This window comes from Crotalus tigris, unplaced genomic scaffold, assembly GCF_016545835.1.
Source record: "Crotalus tigris isolate CLP2741 ecotype Arizona unplaced genomic scaffold, ASM1654583v1 scf7180000018371.15429387391:27106975, whole genome shotgun sequence".
Lineage (NCBI taxonomy): Eukaryota > Metazoa > Chordata > Lepidosauria > Squamata > Viperidae > Crotalus > Crotalus tigris.
Window position 1 is genome coordinate 10,258,510 of NW_024096970.1, and position 26,853 is coordinate 10,285,362.

The following is a 26,853-nucleotide window of genomic DNA, read 5'->3' on the forward strand; positions in this document are numbered from 1 at the left end:
TTGTATGTTATACATTGATAAAACAATAAAAGTCATGAGATAAAAAAATCTGGTATATATTTTTAAATCTATGATTGCAGCAGGCTTCATTCCTATAAGGGTAGAAATAACTTTTTTATTATATTGGTACAGGTAGTTGAGAGTATTTTATAAATACTTTATAAAAGCAGTAGAAATAGCAGTGAAAGATGCATCTTTTAATAAAATAAATATGTACTTATAAATAGAAGTAAGAAAAGGAAAGAAAATGTATTTTTATTTTTCCTTTCCAAATGGGAATATTCACATTTTATTTTTAACAAAATTTGGAGAAACAATATATATAAAGAGCTCTAAACATTAATGAGCCTGCAAATGTTTGCGCTACGGATAAAATGTACTCAAGTTCCATTGATTTGAAAGAGACCATTTGATAAGAAAGTCACCAATAAATTATTTCCTTCAATCTGAGGAAATGGCAGTCTAGAAACACTCCCCCCCCCCTTGCCAGCAGAAGGTTCAAAGCAAAAAGGAGGCAAATGAAGGCTTTAGGTTTTTGCATTTAATTCCATATCCACAGACAGAGACTTGTGTGATGGTAACATTTGGGAGGCAATTATTCTGAATAGATTTCTCTAAAAAACTGAGATAAGAAGAAAATAAATTGTGGAATGGTAGTTTTTGTTTATCCTGTATATATATGGCCGATAGACAAGTAAACAGACAAAGAGAGATAACTATGGAGAGAACTTGAATGAATCAACCAAATTGCAGCCAGATAAACAGACAAAAGATCTGGATATCATCTGTCTTATCTATCCATATTTAATGAATTGTTAATGGATTATAGCATTCTAAATTGTCCTTTAAAATTAGCTATGATATTCTAAGGCCTGCTATTAGTTAATTTCTTCAAAAATAAATGTATTACATTTTAATAACAAAAATTTAACAAAAATCTATATTTTAAAAATTCTATAGAAAAAGAGCCCTCCTGTGTTTTTGTGTGATATTTTCCATGTGCAAGAATTAAAAGTAGTTTTTTTAATCACCATTATAACACTATAATTAACCTTGTGTTGCTCAAAGGGTGTATTTTAATTATAATCTCTTTCTTTCACTAAGCAAAGGTAAGAAAGGCTCAAAGAAACTTTAAACCTTACAGGTACGTATAAGAGTATGTGCTAGACATTTATTGGCACATATTGGTAGCTTTCCTGTTTGTTTTCCCTCTCTCTCTCTCTCTGTTGATGTCCACAATTTTTAGAAATAACCAACTGAAATTATTCAGTTCATTTCAGTTTGTTCTTAGGTTGAAAAGATATCTCTTTAAAGAAGGAGGGTAGTATGTTTCTTCAGCCTTCTAATGTAGGGTTACTTGGGAAGTTATCAGTTACAGAAAGTGAAGACCGAATGTCTGGATTCACAAATCATACCATTGTGGTTTGTGGGACAATCCAAAAGTGCTTAAATCATAAACCATAGTTTACAAATAATGATTGAATTCACATGTCAGATAAATCAAAAGCAAAGGAACCACATTTCACTTTCATGCAATGAGTGAATGCAATCAGTGTGATTCATGAATAGCCAATTCAAAATATCAAAGAGAAGTTTAGGATATATTTTATGCTGCTCTTCTTTTCATAATTTGTATGAAATACTGCTTACAGAAAGATATGGTGCTTTTACTGATAGAATGGGCAAAAGGTCCAAAATTTGTAATTGATTTAATCAGTTTCTCAGTCTGAAATATTTTTCTTTATATTTTCTTTATATTTATATATTTTTATATATTTTCAGGTTCTATAAAGTTAGTGCTTTTAAGGAAGTCTAGATTAACACAGGAGATAGTTAATTATGTACTGATAACATTTGCAGTTATTGTACACATTTGCATTTTAAAGGAAAGAGAATTTGCTATTTTTCCCCAGTTTATTTGAAGTAGTCAAACTCAAAGAAATATCAAATGATTTATTCCTCTGAAAATTAGAAGTTACTGTGTAAGTATAGTTAAAAAAATAACTTTTACATAACTGTTTACTCAAAAGAATAATAACAGGAGTAGTAACAAAATATTCTGTATGTTTATATATGGAAACTGAAATCAGAAAATGGTGTCTGTTGTAGATATTGCAGCTTGAAGCAAACATTTAATGTTCTATAGGCTGTTTGACCTGATTTTATGTAAAAAAATGATCTCTGAAAAGAGTGCATATATTCTGTTTTGAATCCGCTCTTGTTTCTCTACAACTTGAGCACAGCTGTGTAGATCTCTAGACTTCTTGATTGGAAGCTGTTGTGGTTCGGTCACACTCCATTATTAGAAGCTTGCCTGTCTTTTGAGCATAGTATTTGCTGTTATAATAATAATAATAAAAAAGGGAAGGGTTTGGTTTTGTGGATTTTTTAAGCACTGTAATTAGGAAACCCGTTAAATGCTAGCAATTCCCAGCATAATTCTATTAAATTCTGCCTGTAAAGTTAATGTTACAGACTTTTTAACAGATGTTTTAATTAGACATTGTTATTAAAGGGAGCACTGTACAAATTAAAGCCAGCCCTAAAATGTGTTAACACAGACATTTTTGCCTGTGTTGTATAGATGGCAGCAACAGCCTTACTAGCAAAAGCAGAAAATCAAAAACAATTCAGTGGTTAGTTGGAAGGAGAAATGTATTAAACAAAAAAACCCAGGCCTTTTCAAATATATGCACTGCTCAGCTTGTAACATGGCAAGAAATTTTGCATCCAGCATCTCCTCGGGCTGTTGTCCGAAATAAAGCTCAAGGCTGTGATTGCATTCTAGGATAGCAAACATATTTTAACAGAGTATTATCCCAAGAAAAGCACAGTTAGGCTCACCAACATATAAATATAGGGTAAAAATTTCAGAGGATAATATTCTTTTGAATTACATATCCACTACATGGAATTTGACAACTGGATAACATAAATGGATTCTCTGTGCTCTCATTATAGCTAAAAGACTGATATTGCAACATTGGAAAGATGAATGTTTGGCCCCTTTCATGCTATGGATTGAAGAACTGATTAGCACTAATTAGCACAGTGCTAAACCTGATTGCAATTGCTATCTATAAGCAGATTGTCTATGGACCTAGACTTTGTATGAATAAATATAATGAAATATGGGACATTATACAAAACACAGTAGGTTAAAATGTTTGAGTTATGCAAGTATATTAGAAATACACATATACACTTGCAATGTTTGCGTTAGATAATTATATAGAGAATTTTTACTGTTTACTGTTGTAATGACATATATCCTATTTTTTCTGTTTTAAGCACATTTTTGATAATGTATGTATCTCTGTATTTTGTTCCTTTTGTTTTTCTGCTATTGTTTTAAAAGCAATAAAATTTTTATTAAAAAAAAAAAAGAAACAGTCTCACCAGCATATTCAATAAGGGAATGGTTTGCAAGACCAAAAACAAAAACCAAACTTGTTCCTTAAGAAGAAAAACATTAGAGTTATAGCGTTACAGAAGAGAGCAATATTTTCTGATTACGAGCAACAGCACTGCAAGCTTCCACCTTTCCTGTCACCTGCTCTTTAGCCTAAGTGAATGAAGGGGTATCAGGAATTTCTGCTGAGTCAAATTCCACCCTATCAAATAAGAAGATTAGGTGGCAGTACTTCGTCTCTGCTTCCCTCTCCTCTATTACCTAGTTTATCTCTAAATGCTACAAAGCCAAATTATGTATTGTTCCTGACACATCAGATTTGCATATATGTAATGTGAAAACAGCTTCAGGTTGGCTAGAGTGCTCAGAGACATTACACAATCTTGTGGGCCACAAATCATATCAACCCAGCTAATTGTCACTTCTTCAATGTCCCATAGCCTGTCTTCACACATTGTATTAAATGTTTTAAACCATAGCTTTGTTGAATAAGCCATTTTTGCCTGGCCTCATGCATTACCTAGAGCTGTAAACCATACTTTACATATCTCAATGACTGAAATCACATAAAAGCTAAACAAAACCGAAACTTTTACTATGTGTTGATTGAACGGAGAGAAGAGAATCCTTGGTCACTCAATTATGTACTCTACAGAAGAAGAGGCTTGAATATGCAGATGACAAGGGAATGGGAAAAACCCCACATTTTCATTTCTGAATCTCTGGTAACGCTGATCTGCCATAAGTAAATGTGCAAAGCTCTTTGAATTGATCTTCACTCCTTTGCTACATAGGTATATTTAGTAGTTTTCTTGGCAATATCTCTTCTTCTGAGATATTCTCTGTCTCACCTACAGTTCTAAATACCTGATGACTTATCCAAATAATATCTAGATCTGACAGTGTTCAATTTTTCAAGATTAAGAAAACTTAATGCAGTAAAATGTCAATGAAACAACTCATAAAATGTGTGATTTGGTTCTTAACATGTGATAGTGATGAGTGTCTGTGATTAAATATCTTCCATGTAGCAGGATATGTATTTCACAAATTTAGCCAGCATTATACTTTTCCATTCAGATATATTGTTTCTAAAGTTTAGAAACTGCCTTTCCACCAATAGAAAGCTTGCAATTTGCTACTAGTAGAGGTGGATCCTTCTTCTCCAACATTGTTCAGTAAACAAGAAAAATTGCATATGCTGATTTAGAAATAATATATAATTTTGTAATGCAGTACTTAAATAATACAGTTACTTATACTGTAAGTATATTGTACTTATAGTACAATTACTATAATTTAATTAAAAATACAATGCAACCTATCATACTGATAAATTTTAATGATAGTGTGGGATAGAGGTGAGGGGAACATGTCTCAATCAGCTTTTCAGGAGCTAAAGTACTGATGGGCACTATTTTCCTTTCTTCTGGTGCCTTATCCCTATATTCAAACCTGGAATTCAGATGGCCTTTTATTGGAGAATTATACTATAACAGCACTTCAGATAAAGGTCTGCCCTGTGTGAGAGATCACACACAGACACTTTTTTGTCTGACAACAAATTGGCCTCTTATAATTTTGTAGCATAATGGAAGATAATTCCAGGAAAAATGAACAAGAAAATAGTGTATTATTTCTGTTCCTTTCCTTTCTTGACCTAAACCCCTTCTCTGTCCTTTGATAAAAGGTGGCACAGTTTTATTGCAAGTTCTCACTAATTCCATTTTTTTAAGTGCTGGTTTTCACTCTGCTTAGCTGAAATATGGTGACTTTGCTCCACTATATTTCTTTACTAAAGGTTAGCTTCTGCGTGGACACCTATAAAATGTTAGTGTATGAACTGCAGTACAGTGAACAGTCTGTGAAATAATGAGAGAAAGTCATATCTTACAAATCTGCAATGCATGTCCTGGGCTTCTGGTGACATCGTAAATCACTGCTCAGGGGCCCATATTTTGATATCCCCATAGTCCTAACATTACTACCAAGACTTTAGATTTTCAGGAGGTTTTCTATTATACTATAATAGATGGATCTGACATTTTAAGGCTTATTCCTAATCAACTGTCCTCTGATCAGAAATAGCAGCATATTGCAAAATAATTTTTAATAATAAGGAAGATTTTTCTGCTTCCATGTAAAGCAGAACTAAATGGTCATAGGACTGAAAACACTTTTTGACATAACTCAAAAGTGAATAAACACAGGAAAATAATAAGAAACTTGCACCAGTTCATGCAAACTTTCTTTTTTTCTAAAGTCAATGGTGCTTCAAATAAAATTTCAGAATCCAAATTCATGGATCACACTCGGATTCTGATTAGAGAAATAAACATAGGAATGCTAGCATTTTGAAAATTGGAATTATTTTACTGGACAAAAGAGTTATAAACAAAAACTCCAGGGTATATCAAAGACTCTATACTATGATAGCTTTCAATATATAATATAGAATATATAGTATACAATATATACTGCTCAAAAAAATAAAGGGAACACAAACGTTATTTGCTTGCATTTTTGTTGAGAAACAAGCATTGTTATTTCTACTGAATAATCCACAATTATACTTCATATATTTAAAGAAACAGATTATAAGTTTGTGTTCCCTTTATTTTTGTGAGCAGTGTATAATAAAGAATAACACTGCATTAGAACTTTACAATAGTCAGTTTTTAAAAAATGTGAATCTGTAATCTCAGAACCTTATTCCTCTTTCATGAAAAGAACTAATTATTTGTGACCATAATTCGCAATAATCTTAGTTAGTCTGTCAGCATAATTCTTAGTATACTCTGCTCTGGGGTATGCCCTGCAATTCACAATGTGTTCCAGATTTTTCAGCATCATATTGTGTTATTGTAAAAACATGAGGAAAGAACATAGATTATCCTTAGATATACAAAAATAACTGTCTTTATATACAGATTGAGGTTCTGATATCTTTCTAATCAGTGCTAGAATCCTTATCATTGACGATGCTAGATTGTACAGATGTATTGACAACATCTGGATGACAATAATAATAGTAATATTCTGATTATCATAGCTAAATCTGATAAAAGACATATCATACAAATTACAATGTGTCATAAATATAGTTTAAATCAAATTATTTTTCAATACAACACATAGGAACATATTTTATTTGCTAAAACCTAGCTGGCATAATGAACCATGCTTGAATTCGTACAGTGCATATGCATATAAAATATAAAAATCAGCAATCAGCATATTAAAAATCATTTATTTAAAAAATAAACTAAAATAAGAAACATAGTCCAGTGGTGCTGTTGTATCATTGTTTAATAGAAAATGGTTTTCCATCCTTGCTTTCTATGTATAGTGATATATGAATATTGACATCCTCCATAGATGTATGCAACAAGGTTTGCTACGGCCCACTCAGGATGTCACTTTTTACAATAGTGTGGAAAGAGTACAGCACTAGAAGGACCATGAAGAGAATTTGATCAAATATTTTAGGGTTCTTGGGGCATCAACTGCAATATCAAATGTTTTCTTTTTTTCCCCCAGGGTTGATAAGGAAACCCGAAAATTGCTACAAGGAGAGGGGAAGTAGGCAAATGACCTGTATAAGCAACCATCATGCTATATATTTATGGTTCAGTAATCTGTTTCTTTAAATATATGAAGTATAATTGTGGATTATTCAGTAGAAATAACAATGCTTGTTTCTCAACAAAAATGCAAGCAAATAACTGCATCATAAATTATTGTGTTAGTCAGTTTTACCTAGCGATAAATATATATCCAGTTTTCTTGCATATAAAATAAAGGCAAGGGAAATGTTGGCAAATTATCAAAAATAGGAATTCCTTTCACAGACATCTCAGTTGTACAAACTGATAATGAAACCATAATGTAGGTAAATAGAATGAAAGGAAAGGCACATCCACAGGGAATGGAAGATCCAGGTTGTGAAACTGATGAAAGCAACATCACAACAGGTGATATCATCTCTGCCCCTTTTCTAGATGTCTTAAGATATCAGCACAATGCCATCACATTCCTAGAAGCAGAAAGATCTTTCAGATGCCACTGAAACCAGATGACTTTTTGTAGAAGCTATTTAGCTTCAGCTGTAATACAGCCAGAGAAAAGGAATCCACTATCTTCCTAAGTAATTGGTTCCACTATTGAACTACTGTTATTATTAAGAAGCTATTCTTAATGTACAACAGGAATTTGCTTTCCTGTAATCAATATTAATTTAAGAAGTGATAGCATTCAAATTAAAGTTTCATAATGCTAAGTTGCACTCATTGTGCTATGGGTACAATTAGCTTTATACAATCTACACATTTAAAATTTTTATGATAATAACCACAGAATAACCACAGAAACCTATCATGTTCTGATAACCAGTATTTGGGGAAAACTATTATTTGCACATGCCACATGAACTTGTGTCTGTAACAACAGCAGAGAGTTTTAAAAAACAGGCAAGATGGCAGTTGTGAGCAAAGTCCCTCTCCATTTAGATTTCAACCATGTGATTAAGTCTGCCATCTTGTCTTTTTAAAAATTCTTTGATGCAAATACTTCTGTGAATAGGTCACTATAGAGCAGGGGTATCAAACTGCCGGCTGACAGGCCGGATGCATCATGCCAAAACCATGCCCACCCCATTGCCGAAAAAGAGAAAAAATCATGATACGTCATGACACGTCACGTGAAGTTGGGAGTTTGACACCCCTACTATAGAGAGAGGATTAATATTTCTTTAAAAAATATTTACAGTAAGAAATAGTAGCATACTAGCCCTTTAGAAAATTATTATTATTAACACTAAGAACTGAACTATATGTAAAATTCAATCCATACTTTTACTTCAAATGCTGGATTGTTTTCAGTAGCAGCAGCCATCCATATAGGGGATTAAAGAAATAATTTACCAGATTTCAGCAGGCATGGAGTAAAAAGTTAACACTTTCCTTCCTTTCCTTTCCTTCCTTTGTCCCCACTTGAAACTAGTAATAGCATTGGGATGAAGTTCCAGATGCATTTCTCCAACACAAATAGCATCTGTGAGGAAAAAAATCCGTCAAGTTCAAATTGAAAGAGGACTAGATTTACACTTTCCTTGTTCATTGATGTAACTGGCATTTAATATCCTCCTTCATGTACCCAGGTAATGTAATTTGCCTATTTGTACAGACAGAACCAAAATACACAGACACTGTTTACAGGACATTTCATTTAACTCTATGTTTATTTCAATTATAGGCAAGTGCATACAGTACTGGATAGCTGCACATTTTTGGAAGCAGTTTGCAGCCAAAGTTAAGAAATCCTCAGTGTTGTGACAAAGCAAAGCAGTGTGTTTTTCTGCATTGCGCCTGCTTTGCAAAATGAGAGGTGTGGTAGTAGTGGTGATATTTAATTACCACCAAATTGAACCATCCCCTCTTAAGTTTTGCACAATCCTTCTCTGTATGTGTCTTGTTTATATGAATACAGATGTATTCAACTCACCCTACAAAGCACATAACAATTGGGCATGAAGGATGTAATCTGCTCTTCTGAGGCAACATTACTTGTTTTTAGTTCATAGAAGGTTGTTTTTAGCTGGTTTAGTTTGCTTAGTTTGCCTTTAGAAGTAAGTTGCTTCTTTTAAAAATCACTTTCTAAAAGAGCTCTCTCCAAGGAAACTGGGCTGGAAATAATTAACCCAAAGAACAAATCTGTCAAACCTCAGATTAGTAACATTTATTAGAAGGAAGGTTATGATGATAATGTAAGAATTCCGGTGAGTATTCTACTTTCAAATGAGAAACCTTTATATAGGCATCTATGTACTCACACTTCTTCTGTGCTAAAGGTCTGTTTTGTGAAGGTGAGCAATTCGCAACTACTGTTTTGGGAGGGATAGTACCAAAGTAAATTACTCTTCTACATTCATTTCATAAATTGACTTGCTTTTCATCTAGGGAAGGAGCTCCTTTTCTTGAGGAGAACTGTCTTTTCATGGATCAAAATAACAACCCATGATTTGTTCCAGGCATTATTCTTTCAAAGGATATCATTGAAATCAACACTAATTACATTAGTGTTATGACTAAACTATGCTTCACTAATATTATTAGGTCTATTTTTAGATCTAAGCAGGACCAAGTCTGATCCAAACTAGTTTGAGTACAATTTTGGAAAGGGACTAGTATGCCAACATTGGCTAATCTTGAAAAAGCTATTCAGGGTCAGACCAGATTAGTAAATGGATGTCTTGGCATCAGGAGATCTCAGGGCTGTAGGCTAGGTTGAGGAGTAGGGGAAAATATCCTTGTAGAAGGCAATTTCAAACCATATTGCTGCCAAGAAAGCTGGGCTTGACTTGAGGAAGCCTTTATCTTTGGAATGTAATCCTAATATAAAATTTAAATTGGGAAAATAGCTTAAGGTAGAAGGGTACTACCTCCTTCTACCTTAAACATAAACATGTAAATATAGAACTGCTATAGCTATTTGCAACTTGCTTTGTTTTTGTACAAGTCCTTCATCCTTTCTTATATTCCAGGATTTTCTCCTTTGAGCTCTTTAAAGTTTAAAAATGAACAGAAGTGTTCAAGCTTTTAATGATCATCAGAGTCAAACAAAATAGGAAATCATCTCAGAATAACAATTAAGGATAAAAGGGGAGAAAATACCAGGAACAGAGACAAGTGGCTAATTAAGTGATGTAAAACTGATGTAAAACAACAGAATCTGGAAGCCAGACAAGAACCTGCATGGCAATTACTTACAAAAAGGTAACACTTTCCCAATTAAAGCAGTTTCAAGAAGTTGCATTAATTATATAAGGTTTCTTTCCTTCCTTCCTTCGCTCTCTCCTCTCCCTCTCCCCTCTCTCTTTTATTAAAGTCATTCACTGCTCATGATCTGTGAGAAAAGTGCTAACATTTGCAAATTGCTAGTTTATGATAAATGAATCGTGGAATTTCAGCCGTCTCGTTGGGGCCCGGCTAGATTGCAAAGTGCCTGTATCTCCCACTGCTGTAGCCCTGACCCTGCCTTCACACTCATTGATCACAAGTGGTGCATAGCTGTGACCACCAAATGCCTAGGCTGCTGCTGTGGGACTTGTTTTTTTCCCATAGTATTTCATCACGGTTCCACATCACAAGTGCCACAATGACCTTTGGCACTTCTTACGATAAGACTAATACCTGCAGGAGATTTCCCCTTACCCCAGTAATCACTGCTTTTGTCACTCTGGGAGAAAATTTCTCCCTTTACAGAAAGTCTTTTTTTTTCTTAAAAAACAACAACAACCCTTTGAATAATCAATTACAAAGATACATTTTCTTTTCTTGAAATCCAAGGCACAGGCAAATTTGTAGTTCAAGACTATGGTTCTTTATGCAATATGAAAAGCCAAACTAATAGAACTACCACATTTTTAAAAACAACAACAATTATACTTATGATATACAAAGAAATACCAAATTCATGAGTTTAAGATGAATTTGTAATGCATTTCTGGAAAAATGGAATGTTTGCAATGTCTGCTCTATTTTTGTTTGTATGAACAAATGGATTAGGAATTACAATATAAGGCATTATTGTTGCTCTGGTGGCTATTATTTCTATTGTGAAATTTAGGCCCCTGAAACCACAGGATTTGGTAGACTTTTTTCTGTGAAAGCAGAGAATGTGACTGATAACCCAACAACTCCTTATTTTGGGAAATATTCAAAGTTAACTAATCTGAAAGATGCAAGATGCTTTCATTGCTAGAATGAAACAGTGTGGAACATTGTCTGTTTATTTTCAGATTCTGTCCAAATTTATGTGAGGTTGAGAGGCATTCTAAGTATCTTTGCTTCCAAGCAACATATGAGTCTCCCAAATTCCCCACCCTATTTAATCTTAAAAGTAACATTTAAAAAAAAAAATCTGGAGAAGCAGGGAACCTGGTGGTTTCAAAAGATGTGTTTGTAGTTATATTGACATACACAGGTATCAATATTGCAATTTGTTATCTAATAACAAATAAAGTATCTTCAGTCCTATATTTTTAATTTTCTTAGAAATTTCTCTCTTTGCCTCTCTGTCTCTCTCTCTGTCTCTCTCTCTCTCTTTCTGTCTCTCTGTCTCTTTCTTTCTCTCTTTCTCTAACATTCATAAATTACTCCAGCTTTTTGTTTTCAAAGCATGAGTTTGACATCAGTTGATTTGAAAATGATACTAAACAAACTGCAGAAACCAAGAAAGACACATTGTGATTCTTCCAAATAGATTTCTTTATTTTTCCTCACCTATGGATAGAATCTTGCCAAACAAAAGCAAACCACTAGCTCTATAAAGCATATATTATGGAAATGATTAGGGAGGAACCATCTTCATTCTCTTTCTCTCACACAAACTATCTGAACTGAATTGTCTCTTGCTTCTCTGGAATGCACTCATCCCTTGTGGGACTCTGGGCTAGATTCTATGACAACTGTTGAAAATAAGAATATCAGCAGAGGAATGCGCATACAGATCTGCTTGAACTCTAAATGCTTTCTTCAGAAGTTATTACGATCCAAGAAAAGATGCCAACTGAGCGAAATCAACAGTAATAAATAAAGAAATTCACATCCATAAAAAAACTCTGGGTAAAAAAACTACAGTGTTCCAAAGAGATTTAAAATAATGAAATTATGAATAGCTTGGAAATGCTGGTATTACTTTATTACTGGGTGTTGAGGATTGCTTGAGTGCTCATGCTTTCAGACTATATTCAATAAAAAATAATATAGCCAGTTTCCACTCATGGTCACTGAAGTACCAAAAAATCAATTCTCATCATTGAATTGGGCCCTAAGGTGCAACAAAATGGATAAGATTCACAACAGTACTGTAAGGAATGTGAAAAGATGTACTGCACATGGTCAAGGACCATTTTCTCTTCCCATTTGTACTACCTTGATGCAAAAGCAGAATAAATGGAGCTCAGCAAACCAAAGACCATGAAAAATATGAATTGCAAGAGAAATAAAAGCACATATCCTTCTGATTTTTTAAAAAAGGAGGAAATCTCTTATTATGTGTATAATTTCTATAAGGATTGCAACTGCTTGGTTTCCTTCCTTACCCTGCAGTCAGTATAACAATTTAAAAAGATCATGACAACTTCAACCTGTTTTTAAAAAAGAAGATTCAAGAGCTACTAACTTGACTTACAGAGTTTGATCTATATGAAGAAGCTATATGACCCCCCAATTCCAAGCAACTATTCTCAAGAGCATGTGTAATAATAATAATAATAATAATAATAATAATAATAATAATAATAATAATAATATGGTGCAACAGCATCTAGTTGAAAACAATCTCTTTCCACCTGAGCAGAAAGGAAACCGCCCCAATAGCAGAGGAACAAAAGATCAACTCCTAATAGACAAAATGATCTTGGAAAACTGCAAGAGAAGGAAGACCAACCTGAATGTGGCATGGATTGACTACAAAAAGGCATTTGACTCTCTGCCACATGATTGGATAATAAAGTGCCTAGAAATAACAGGAGTCAGTAGAAACATCAGAAAATTTGTGCAAAGATCGATGGCACAATGGAAGACACAGTTGCAGATCAATGGTGAGAAGCTGGGAGAGGTTAATATCAAGAGAGGAATATTTCAAGGAGATTCATTATCACCATTACTATTTGTTATTGCACTGTTTCCTCTGTCAACAATACTGAATAACTCAGGACATGGCTATCAAACATCAAAAACATCTGCCAGACTATCCCACCTCCTTTACATGGATGATCTGAAGCTGTATGGAAAAACATCATCTGAAATAGAATCGCTGCTCAACACTGTCCGTATATATAGCCAAGATATTGTAATGGAGTTTGGCTTGGACAAATGTGCCATACTTATTATCAAACAAGGAAAAATAGTGAAAACTGAAGGAATCAAGATGCCCCACGAAAATAACATTAAGAGTCTGGATGAGGAAGAGTACTACAAATACTTGGGTATCCTTCAAGCTGACAACATCAAGCACACTGAAGTCAAGAAAAAGATTAGAGGTGAATACATCAAGAGAGTGAAGAAGATCTTAAAATCCAAACTCAATGGAGGAAATACCATAAAGGCAATCAACACCTGGGCAATCCCAGTCATTAGGTACACAGCTGGAATAGTGGACTGGACTCGAGCAGAACTAAAAGCAATGGATAGGAAGACCAGAAAAATAATGACAATGAATCATGCCCTTCATCCACGCAGTGACATTGATAGACTTTATCTACCAAGGCAAATAGGTGGGCGTGGAATGCTACAAGTACATCAGATGGTTGAAGAAGAAAAAATGGCTTTGGAAGAATATCTGAAGAACAATGATGAAGATGCACTGAAATTAGTATATCAGGAAGGCTTACTAACTACTGGAGAGACCAAACTGGCCTACAAGAAAGACCAAATGAAGAACAGAATAGAGGCATGGGAAGACAAAGCACTACATGGCCAATACATGAAAAAAATAGCTGGGAAAGCAGATAATAATAAAACCTGGCAATGGCTAAGAGCAGGAAAATTGAAGAAAGAGACCGAGGGACTAATTCTGGCTGCACAAGACCAAGCCTTAAGGACAAATGCATACAAAGTCAAAATTGAGAAGACAGCAAAAGACAGTAAGTGCCGCCTATGCAAAGAAGCTGAAGAAACAGTGGACCACTTGGTAAGCTGTTGCAAGAAGATTGCACAGACTGATTACAAGCAGCGGCATGACAAAGTAGCAACAATGGTGCATTGGAAGATCTGCAAAAAATATCATTTGCCTGTAAGCAAAAACTGGTGGGATCATAAAATAGAGAAAGTCATAGAAAATGATAAAATTAAACTGCTCTGGGACTTCAGAATTCAAACAGACAAGCACCTGCAACATAACACCCCAGACTTAACAATTGTCGATAAGAAAGACAAAAAAGTCTGGATAGTGGACGTGGCAGTGCCTGGAGACAGCAGAATAGACGAGAAAGAACTGGAGAAGTTAACAAAATACAAAGACCTACAAATAGAAATAGAAAGACTGTGGCAAAAGCAAGCAAGGGTAGTACCAATAGTCATAGGCTCCTTGGTGCAATCCCAAAACAACTGGAGCACCACTTGAACACCATTGGCATTGACAAATTCGCTATTAGTCAATTGCAAAAGGCGGCCTTATTAGGAACTGCTTCCATCCTGCGACGATATCTGTAATACCATCAAACATCCACATCTGCCTATCCCCGGTCCTGGGTAAGGACTCAATAGGTAGACAAAATGCCAAATGCAGTCTGAACATCTGGCTGACTGTGCGATGATCGATAATTATTATTATTATTATTAAAAAAGTTGGAAGAGACCTTGGAGGTCATCTAGTTCTTTCCCCTGCTCAGGAAAGAAACCCTATACCATTTTGGACAAATGGCTATCCAGTCTCTTCTTAAAAACTTCCAGTGTTGGAGCATTCACCGCTTCTGGAGGCAGGTTGTTCCACTGGTTAATTATTCTAACTGTCAGGAAGTTTCTCTTTAGTTCTAGGTTGCTTCTCTCCTTGATTAGTTTCCAGATTTTTGGAGGCTGTGGAGGCTGCATGACAATAGAGTTGCTCTTGCATGGTCTCTGACCCTTCAGAACTTCTAAAATCATGAAAGAGTGGGGTGCACTTTCAAATGGTTTTTGGAGGCTGCAAAGGCCTCTCCAGCATTCTACAAAGCTGCTTCAAGAAAGAATAGAATGGAATGGAATGGAATGGAATGGAATGGAATGGAATGGAATAGAATAGAATAGAATAGAATAGAATAGAATAGAATAGAATAGAATAACAGAGTTGAAAGGGATATTGGAGGTCTTCAAGTCCAACCCCCTGCTTAGGCAGGAAACCCTATATCAGGGGTCCCCAACCCCCAGGCCGTGGACCAATACCGGGCCTTGGCATGCCAGCAACTGGTCCACACAAACAAGCAAAGCCCCATGTGTGAGATGGAGGCAGCATACAAAAGAACACACCCTCTGGTCTGTGGAAAAACCTGTCTCCACAGAACTGGTGCCTGGTGCCCCAAAGGTTGGGGACCTCTGCCTTATATCATTTCAGACAAATGGCTGTCCAACCTCTTCTTTAAAACTTCCAGTGTTGGAGCATTTACAACATCTGGAGGTTGTTCTGCTGATTAATTGTTCTGTCAGGAAATTTCTCCTTAGTTCTAGTTTGCTTCTCTCCTTGAAGGCCTTGGACAATCCAGAGCAACCATGGGTAATTGCAGGGGCCTGAAGGTAAGTGATACACATCAGATTATACCAAGTTCTGGAGAGGGTGGGAATCAATTGTTGAAGGAAAAGTCTTCATCATGCTTCAGTCCAAGCTGGGAATAAACAACATGGTGACTGTTTTAGAAAGAAGGTTGCAGTTTATTGAAGATGAGAGCCAGACAGGAAGATGGCTCTGGAAGAAAAGAGCAAGCACATGTAGGGAGTGGGTTTTTATACTCTGGAGCCTTTTGTTTGGAGTTGTTCCTGTGGCATGAACTTTGACCTGAGTCTGAGTGTACCTTTGGTATCTTTGGTATCTATTATGTCCTGTCTTAGAGTTTGGGTGGGGTATATAGATTTTAGGTGTCTTTGTCTTCTTAATCTTCTAGCTGGGGGCCTCCAACCTTCCTGGATTATTTACATCTGCATTTTTACAGAGCTGGTTTCTGCTTGGGCAAGAGAGACTTTGGGCTATTAAGAAAAACTGGGTATGCTTTTCTGCCTCTTTAAGATCCTTTGAGGAAATATATTTTTCTTCCCTTTTAATAAGTCCTTCTCGGAGGGGGGGGGCAATTTCCCACACAACCATTCCCCAAGGCTCTCACACATTCAGAAATGGGACAAGGTAGCCCTTTTGAGTGGCAGCAATGAGGCTGGGGTTGAAGCTGAGGCCTGAGTCTCTCTTCAGGCCCAGTCTTGGTACTGCAGCTGACTGCTGCTGTTCAAGGTGGACTAGATGGTGGTGTGGGAGTTAGTTTCCCTTTTGTTTCAGGGACAGGGAATGACATGCCAGCAGAGTCATATTAAGCATTTTTCAAATTTTTGAGCCTAAAAGGGCTGGTATAGCAAGTGAGGGAAAATACACATAAAGGTTTTTGGGACATTTCTTTTGAAGACGTAGCTTCTTCAGTGCTAATATATAGATTTCATATTATTCTTTTGATTCTCTGGCTATTTCCCCCCATTTCCTGGATAATACAGTAAATGATCCATCAATTACTGGTGACTGGCACCGGTTGATTGTGAAAATGCTTCTCACACTTTTGCCTAAGTATTTAGGTCTATGTGAATGAAGCATTGTTTTATGGTTCATATACTAAGCTTCAGCAGGTTGGATTTTTAAAAAGATGTCTTATCATCTCATGCAATCATTCACATTTTTCACATTTTACTGTTTTTTTTTCTTTTAGAAAGTATTAGAAGAAACTACCCATTTGGGCACATTTTTTCCTACTATGGTTTTTTTTGAAAGTACAAAGAACATTTATTGAGAAGTGTTAGCAAATTTCAGATGGTTGGCAGATGCGTGAACGTACAGACAGTTCAGATATAATACCTTATTTGTATTGTTGAAATACTAATCAGAGTGCACTTTAGTACCTCTTAAATGTGTTACTCTCTAATTTCTAACAGATGTTTTATGAACGTTATTTTTTTTAAATGCCATATGTCAAACACAAGACCTAGATCCATATGATAGGTTTTCCAACAATAACATCTCTTAGTGCCAATAACTGTTTATCAACTGCATTCCGAATTAAGTTGAAAATTAACATTACACTCCTTGAAATATATATATAAAAATTGATGTTATTTTGAACTGAACTTCAATGGAACCAGTATTATGAGAGAAATAAAGTTAAGTGATCAAGCCAGTCCCCATCTTTCTATTTTCTTCCCATCATTAATATTATTCAATGTAGTCTCCTGTGGAAATAGATTGAGCAGAATTTTGTTCCAGACACATTCAATATGTCCATCTAAGTGTCAGACACAACAAAGTTACTGACAAGTTCAAAATCTGTGAAGTCTCTGTGGAAGACAGTACATGAATTTCAGAAGCTTTTTCCACATTAATTCAAAGAGCAGAACTTCTTAATTCATACTGAGACTTTGCTAATTGTTATACTAAGCATAGTATATAGAGAAGCTCACAATTAGGTTAGGCTTCTATTAAATTATGTTACTCAATAATCTGGATTTCTTTCAGAATCTATATTTATAACAGCTTATAATCACTTGCTTATTGTAAACTCAGACAGAGGCAATGGTTCTAGAAAAAAATCTGTGAAAATACTGGCTAGTATAAAACAGAGAGTATTATATGTAATGAAATATTTTCATGTATATACACATGACTTAGTTGTATATCCCCAATCAATACCTGCTACATTTTTGGGTAAAAAAGAACAAAAAGGAAATTTACAATGTAGTGCTGAAGTTAAAATGTTAGACTTGGATCAAAATAATCTAGAATTCAGGTTACTCACTGGGTACTTCAAATCATTTCCTACTTCTTAATTCAACCCATATCACAGATAGCTATATCTCAGAAATATTTTTCTTGTGAAAAAGTGTGTGATATTTTAGAGTGAAACTACAATATTCGCATAAAACCTAGCACGTTTATGGGATCCCAGCCATTCTTTTGGAGAGGGTCTGTGAGGGGGGGGGGGTTCATAAAGTTGCAGACTTGCAGCTGTTCCCCTCTTTTTTGATTTCCTAATAGAATTGTTACTGGCTACCAGGTTGGCCTGCTCTGTTTCTGAGATCAGTTGTTGAATGATCTTTCTGAATAGGTAAATACTTCCAAGAAAAACAGCTACCATCCAATTAAAGACTCCATTGCTATCCTACTTATAAATGGGTGGTAACAGAATAACAGAGTTGGAAGGGACTTTGGAGGTCTTCTAGTCTACCCCCTGCTCAAGCAGAAAACTGTACCATAGTTGTTCAATCTCTTCTTAAAAACATCCAGTGTTGTGGCATCCATAGTTTCTGGAGGCAAGTTGTTCCACTGATTAATTGTTCTAATGTCAGGAAATTTATTCTTAGTTCTAAATTGGTTCTCTTTTTGATTAGTTTCCATCCATTGCTTCTTGTCCTACCTTCAGATATCTGGAGAAGAGATTGACCTATTCTCCACCTATAGGTGGTAAGATTATAGACTTCTTGGTGCTCCCTGAGGTCAATTGTTTGCTTGCAGACATTTCATTACCCCAATAAATAACATCATCAGGGAGATTGTATGATTTTGTAAAAAAATTGTTTATTGTTAAGAGATCCCCAATGATACCAAATGATTTTAATGCACTATATGGATCTTCCTTACACACTCCTTTGTTATATTTAAAATATAAACACTGGGAATTATGTTTTATACTATTACTATACTTCTTCATCCTTTCATACATTGCTCCGTGTGTTTTAACATCAATTAAGGGATATTCATTCATAGGCTAAATATAAAATATGGATACCTGGAAGAAGAGATCAAAAAACAAGATGACGACTACAAGTGTCCTGTTAAAAATGTGCTCTTTTATATCTTAGGTGCATGAAGTACATAAAAAAGAGCCTGGAGCTTCTCTACGTGTTTGTGGCCATCATCTTGATTTTATTTTTACCACTATCTTCCTTCCTTGACTGCCTCTACAAATGAAACAAAGATCCTACAAATGTTAGCATTTCTCATAAACCTTATTGGTTTGCCAGAGCAAAACTTATTTTGATCCTATTTATTCATATAATAGGAAAATAACTATTTAGTTAAAACTCACTCTGTTTTTATCATACTTGCTTCCAGTTGCATTATTTATCTAAAGTAAATATTTAATACGTCATATTTGGGATAGTTAGGAGGTTTCTTAAATCATACTATGCAATTTGAGTTTAGGTAACAAATGATACAAAATGTAAATATATCTTAGCAACAATTCATTATTTGTTTACTACTGTATTATACATGGAAACCTTACAAGCTTAGACCATAAAAATTGCTGTTAGCAGATTTTATTTTCTAAAATATTTTTTTTTTCGGTAACAGGCCTATTTTTGTTCTTATCCTTCCTATAAAAAATGAAATAGTTCAGGCAATAAATATTATACATTTAGAACTAATGCAAACCAAATGTTTCTTCTGCCTGGAAATATCTATAAAAATGGAGTTTTATTTTCCATCTGGCAAAGCCTCTTATGTGCGAAGGCACTGATGGGAACTGCAGTAGTAAGAAGACAGCAAGACATTAAGCAAAATTGCACTGTATCCATTAATATGTATCTGTAAATGGAGCTACTGATTAGTGTTTTTATCAGTCTTGATCTGTCTCTGACTGTTTAAGTTGTGGTTATTTTGTGAGGTGGGAGGAGATGGGGATTCACAAAGAAGAGCCATTATAGGATGAAAGCACATGGCATGCTGTGGGAAAATGGAATCAAAGTGTACGAATGCAAACACTTACTTCCCTGATAATATTTAGACTTTAATTTCTTCTTCTTTTAGTTTTAATTTTTTAGAAAATAAATAAATAAATGGCAACTAAAGATGGCTGAGCCATTTGTAGATAGTGCACATCTATACAGCAAAAAAGGCTATTTTCAAACGTAAAGCTCTCAGCAGGATATTTATTTAATTTGTATTAGTTTTGGACCGCTGCCTGTAATGAGAAAAGATATAGGCTATGACTGGGTGGGGGAATGAGGGAGGAAGGGTAGCTACATGCACTTTTTTGAACATGAAGGTCCAAAGTGCCTTTGCTTAAATATTCAGTGTGTTTTCCTTTAGACATTCTGCTTAGAAAGGCAAAAGAACCTTCACACAAGCAGCCATTTAGGAGTGAAATCTCAAAAGTGTATGTGAAATCAGATAATTATAATTCCTGTGAAACTGAATATATATTAGTAATTAGTAATAGTAATAGTAGTAAAGTTGGAAGGGACCTTGGAGGTCATCTAGTCCAACCCCCTGCTCGGGCAGGAAACCCTACGCTATTTCGGACAAATGGCTGTCCAGTCTCTTCTTAAAAACTTCCAGTGTTGGAGCATTTACTGCTTCTGGAGGCAAGCTGTTCCAATGATTAATTGTTCTCACTGTCAGGAAGTTTCTCCTTAGTTCTAGGTTGCTTCTCTCCTTGATTAGTTTCCACCCGTTGCTTCTTGTCCTGCCTTCAGGTGCTTTGGAAAATAGCTTGATTCCCTCTTCTTTATGGCAGCCCCTGATATATTGGAATACTGCTATCATGTCCCCCCTTGTCCTTCTCTTCGTTAAACTAGACATACCCAATTCTAGCAACCGTTCCTTATATGTTTTAGCCTCCAGTCCCCTAATCATCTTTGTTGCTCTTCTCTGTACTCTTTCTAGAGTCTCAACATCTTTTTTACATCGTGGTGACCAAACTGGATGCAGTATTCCAAGTGTGGCCTTACCAAGGCATTGAAGAGTGGTATTAATACTTCACGTGATCTTGATTCTATCCCTCTGTTAATGCAGCCTAGCACTGTGTTGGCCTTTTTGGCAGCTGCAGCACACTGCTGGATCATATTTAAGTGATTGTCTACTAGGACTCCGAGGTCCCTCTCACAGTTACTACTATTGAGCATGGTGCCACTTATGCTGTACTTGTGCATTTGGTTTTTCTTGCCTAAATGTAGAACCTTGCTTTTTTCACCAATGAATTTCATTTTGTTAGTTAGTGCCCAGTGTTCAAGTCTGTCCAGATCCTTCTGTATCTGAAGCCTGTCTTCTGGAGTGTTGGCTATTCCTGCCAGCTTGGTGTCATCTGCACATTTGATGAGTTCCCCATCTATCCCTTCATCCAAATCGTTGATGAAGATGTTGAAGAGTACTGGGCCCAGAACAGAGCCCTGGGGCACCCCACTACACACTTCCCTCCATATAGATGCAGTTCCATTGAGAACCACTCGCTGAGTACGGCCGGTCAGCCAGCTACGGATCCATCTGGTGGTGGTTCTGTCTACCCCACATATTCTTTCTCTCAGGACCCTCCAATGGTCTGTTTCTCTCTCTCAGCATCCTTACATAAGGATCATTTTATGATTCAAGATGAAAAGGTGAAATTCACAAATGTAAAGCCACCAACTCATTTAGAATCTCCCAGTCAAGTGATAGGGATTCTCAGTAGATTTCCTTTTGTGTGAACTCCACTGTGATCCACAGGTTGCCCACTCAATACGTGCTGTGCCTAATTTTCGTGTAGATATTTTTTGGTGCACTTCACAAAATTGTAGAAAGAGTAGTCTAATTCTCTCCCAAACACACTGATTGGCTACAGCATAGAAAAAGAGGTGTGTCCAGTAAGGCTTCTCAAAATAAATAATTTTTTCCTCAAATCATCAATAGAATATTTGTACATTGATAACATAAAAAGCATTCATGCTTTACTGTTTATTTTGGTTTGATGTGCAAGTTACATTCAGGTCTTTGGAGCTAACTCTTGCTTTGAAGAAGTAATGTTTCTTTATATATTAAATATACATGCTGCCCATCTCATCAGGGATGACTAGTATACATAAAAATAAGTTGTACTGGTGCATCTCAGTTTCTGAAATGAAAGTTTTAATCTGAACATAAAATTAGTGCTTTTTCTTTTTTTCAGAGATGAGTAAGATGTATATATCTTGGCATAAATTTAGAAATTAGTTCTAAATTATTGCAAACTTTAGTTTAAAGCAGATTTATTTTAGCAAGCATAAAGTAATATTTTATACCAATCTTTCCTTGCACAACCTACAAATTTAATGAAAAGTCATTGGATAAAAAGATCCAAAATTTTACATAGGACACTATGTGTCTTTCAGTAATTCAAAACGCAAATTTATTTCTTTTTTGCAGCTTATCTTCCATTTTAAGGTGCTTTCTTTCTCTTTCTCCTGCTATGTATAAACTATATCCTGACATCTAAAATGGCCAAGAATATATGTACTCTCAACCTCAGAATTTGTTAGTTTAGATTTGTAGCCAATTTCTCTATAAAATTTAAAGTGAATTGGATAAGGAATCCTGAATTATGACACTCTAAAAACAAAAGGGTAAAAAGTGCCAGGGTTTTCAGCTGGCAAAGTTCAAGCAGAGTGAAGTCAATAAATCCATGACAGTTTATATCAGCTAGCAGTATGGCCAAGGGATCATGCAGGCTATTCCAGAAAGATTTCTTATTCCAGAATATTAAAAGCAAATGCATAATCTGAATGAACAGATCTGAAAGAATGAAACTGAGTTTTATTTTCTGGACTCTAAAAAATGCATGCTCCAAATAGAAATAATGACTTTTAAACAAAGGTTCAGCAGAGATAAATTTGCACTTTAAAGCCTCTTAAATAATAAAATAAAAAAGCAAGGGAAATATTACTCAGAAAGATGTTAGGCTATAAGCTATATCAGAACAGAAAATGTAGATCTAGATTTAGAGAGCCAGATCTTCGTGGCTAAAGCCAGCACAATTTTGTAACTGAGAAAAAGGATGGGAGGCAGTTTCCACCATATCTCTATATAAGGGATGGCATTCAAAATGTAGCTCAATATTTAAAATGACCACTTGTTTTATACAATAATGTTTCATCTAATATAGGTAATCTCTTTAATTACAATTTCAAATTATTTGTTTGGATTTCTTGCGTTCATTTCAACTTATGGGCCACTAATGTCAATTGACAAAAAAATAGAAGAAAAAGATTGATATAAGATGCAATGAAAAGAAAGGGGAAGTTCAAATGAATATCACAATAAAATCCTTTGGTGGAACACTTACTTTGAATGCCTATGATTTCAACTTCATACAGATAGTTCTGTAAAGAATGTCTTGCTAGTTAAAATATATCGGGTTTTATTCAAATTGGTCAGTGGTTTGATTCAGGGTAAGACAGGTTCTGTATTTTCATAGATTAATTTTGATTCTGGTGAATGGCAAACAGAAATTAATCTGAAAACCTTACATACTTGTAAGTGTTCTAGGACAGTGGTTCTTAACCTTTTTGAACAAATCGCCCCCTTGAGCCAATGAGGAAGTTGTCATCGCCCCCCTTCCCAACATAACCTCTCAATCACAACATAGAAATAATTCTTCAATTTATGCAAACACTTTTTTTGTTTTCTTTAAAATTGTCATCAGGACATATCGATGCAAATAATTTATTTCCGGTCTTTTTCCCATATCTCAACTGTGTGAAAAATTTTGGTGCCACCCATCACTTTATTCCCAAACTTCGTGATACATGTATTTCCTTATTATGTTATTTATTCAAGACACTTAAATGTAATGACCACTGAAAACAAAATTCAATTGCAAGAAAGTGAAATGCCCAAAATGAAAAACAGTAACATTTAATGATTGAATTACAAGTGAAATTTAAGATGCAAAAAGAAATATAAAAAGGGCATAAGAACAAACCGCAATGCAGGAACTAAGAATTTCAAGACAAAAACTCTGAAATTAAATTAAGATTTGAGGAAAGTATATATAGTCACGCACACTGTAAAAAGGATTAAAAAGACACAAGAAAATAAAATATCGAACTGGAGTGCACGCTAAAAAAGTACAATACAAAGAGACACACAAAATGTTTTACAGAGCACAACAAAAATTCAAAAACGAAGCTGAAAACTCAAACTGGAACGTGAAATCTAATGCAAGCAAATACAACGATAAAAGCTCAGACAATTATTAATGAAAAAAATGTATGTACACAAAAAGCAAAAAAGAAGAACACCAATGGCTGCAATGTGCTTGGTGAGCTGATGCCAATTTCTTAATGTCTGGAACCATTTTTGTTAATCACATTCTTAAATCACCGTGCTCAGAGATCTTCAACATGTTCCTTGACTTAGCAAGGATCTGTTGGACAGCGCTGAAGCCCCTCTCCACTAAGTAAGTGGAAGGAAAGGCTAAAAAAAGCAACTTAACTTTCTCCCACAATATTGGGTAAGTGTTCCTCATTTTCACCCAAAAAGCTTCGTAGCCATAACTCTGAAAATGTGACTGGGCTTCAAAGTCATATTTTAGACCTGTCAGTGGCTCTTGCAGTTTGGAATGAAGTTGTGCAAAGTCTGCTGTGAAAGGATTTAGCACCCAAGTGGGCACTTCCAGATTTATCAGATCATAGAATCTGGTTTCCATATCTTCTTTTGTTGCTTCAAGTGGCAGCAAAAAACGTCCAAATTTTCTCCTTGGAGTTCACATTCATTACCAAGGCTTGGGAACTAATACAGCTCTTGGTGACTCATATTGCTTGCAAGAAGGTCCAATTTGGAAATAAATGAGCAGATTACTCCCTTGGCCTTAAGAAAATTGATTTTATCTCCTTTCAGCTTTACGTTCACTTCATTCAGCTTGTCAAAAACATCAGCAAGATAAGCTACATCCAGATGTCGAAGTTTAAGAGAACTGCTTAGTCTTGGGTCAATGGATTCAAGGAATTCGACAACTGTGTCAAAAAATTTGTGGAATCGCCGCAAACATTTTCTTTTTGAAAGCCACCTTACTTCGGTGTGCAAAAGGAGACATTCAAACTCTTTGTCATTTTCTTCACAAAGCTTGTGAAAAAGTCAGTTGTTCAAGGCATTCGACTTACTTTTATTCAGAGCATTAATGACATAATGTAGAGACTCGTGCAAATGGCCACTCAAATTTTTTGAGACAAGGTGCTGTCTATGAATGACGCAATGGACAGTCATAACTCCAGGTACAACCGATTTTAGATGAGCTTGAAATCCGCGATATCGTCCAACCATGCATGCAGCTCTGTTGGTTGCACATGCCACGACATTTGTCAAAGGGATGTTTTACTCATTAAAAAACTCTTCAACCTTTTTAAATATCGAAGAACCTTTTGTGTCGTTGGCTAAATTTCAAACAAATAACAGTTCTTTTCCAATCTCTTCATTTCTGTTGATGAAATGGACATAAGCCAATAACAAGGCTTCATTTTCATGAATTGTTGACTTGTCAATCTGCATCATGAATTCTGTATTTTTCAAGGTGTCAATAAACCTTTCTTCCACATCAGCAGCCATTTCATCAATTCTTTTTGATATGGTGTCATTGCTCAAAGGAATCGATTGCGTGATAGTGCTTGCGCTGGGCCCCAACATGGTGGCAACAATCTGTTTCACTGCTGGTAAAATCAGCGTTTCTCCGATAATGTGAGGTTTGCCACATTTTGCTATCAACAAAGTTACTTCATAGGAACAAATGGGCCCCTTGTTGGCGTTAAGTGACGATTTTCCAAATAACTTCCCAACAGTGCTGCGACCCTCAAACTTGACCTTTAAGGATTGGAAAAACGATGTCAGTTTGTCGGCTTTATCGGAATGAATTCTTACCAAATGATCTTTCAGTTGGGAATGCTTCATCGCTTCATTTGAAAATGTTTTCTCACAAAGAAGACAAAACGGAAGCTGTACGTTGGAAGGAGATGGAATGAATCCCAATTTTAGGTATTCCATCGAATATTGGAGACACTTCCTCTTCTTGGCCATGTTGAGAGGTCTTTGAAATGAAAGGCACTACCTGCAAATTAAATTTTTGACTGCACTGGAACACTAGAAAAACACCCATGGACATCAGTAAACCTAGTTCCAACAGTTATGTTGACATTACAGCTGATGTCACAGGGGACAGCCACTCAGCATGCAGTGTTTCAAAAGAAGTGCTGCCCCCTCCATCACTGCCCATTCTGGCCAATGGCGCGCCACTGTATGGGTAGAGGCTGCTGCGCAATGCGCATGAAGATAAGCGATGCGTATTCACATATGTACAGCGTTCTGTACTGAAGCTAGCTGGAGGAACATTTGAAAACATAATTCAATTCACTAATAGCGAGCGATCTGATGTTTTTGTACGACAAATATACAGCAATTCACTGTACGAAAAAGTCTCAAAAGTGTTCCCAAAACTTCTCACTCCATTGCCCCCATATTGCCCCCTTTTCATTCCTTCACCCCCGTGTAAAATGAAATCGCCCCCTGGGGGGCAATATCGCCCAGGTTAAGAACCACTGTTCTAGGATTTAGAAAGAACATCACTTATTAGAATATACATACATACATGCATACATACATACATATATGAAGGACCTGAGGACAGTCCATAGTGCTTCCAGTTAAAAAGATAAGATAATGTGGTAGTGAATACTATTTTATAGAAGAACATTGACTATTTGATAGCATCTTCTGCCCAAAGGACTATCAAAGGTCCATTTTCTACTTGAAGAGCTTTCTAATTTTAATTTATAAAGAAGCAGCAGGAAGTTAGCAGCTATGAGCAACAAGCACAATAATGATTATTTTAATAAGCTAAAAATCTGCCAAAGTAGAAAAGTCTTCACAAAGTATGTCCTATCTAGGCCTATAAGTTAAAGTATTCGTGTATGTCAAGTACATGGATTATCTGGAGACAG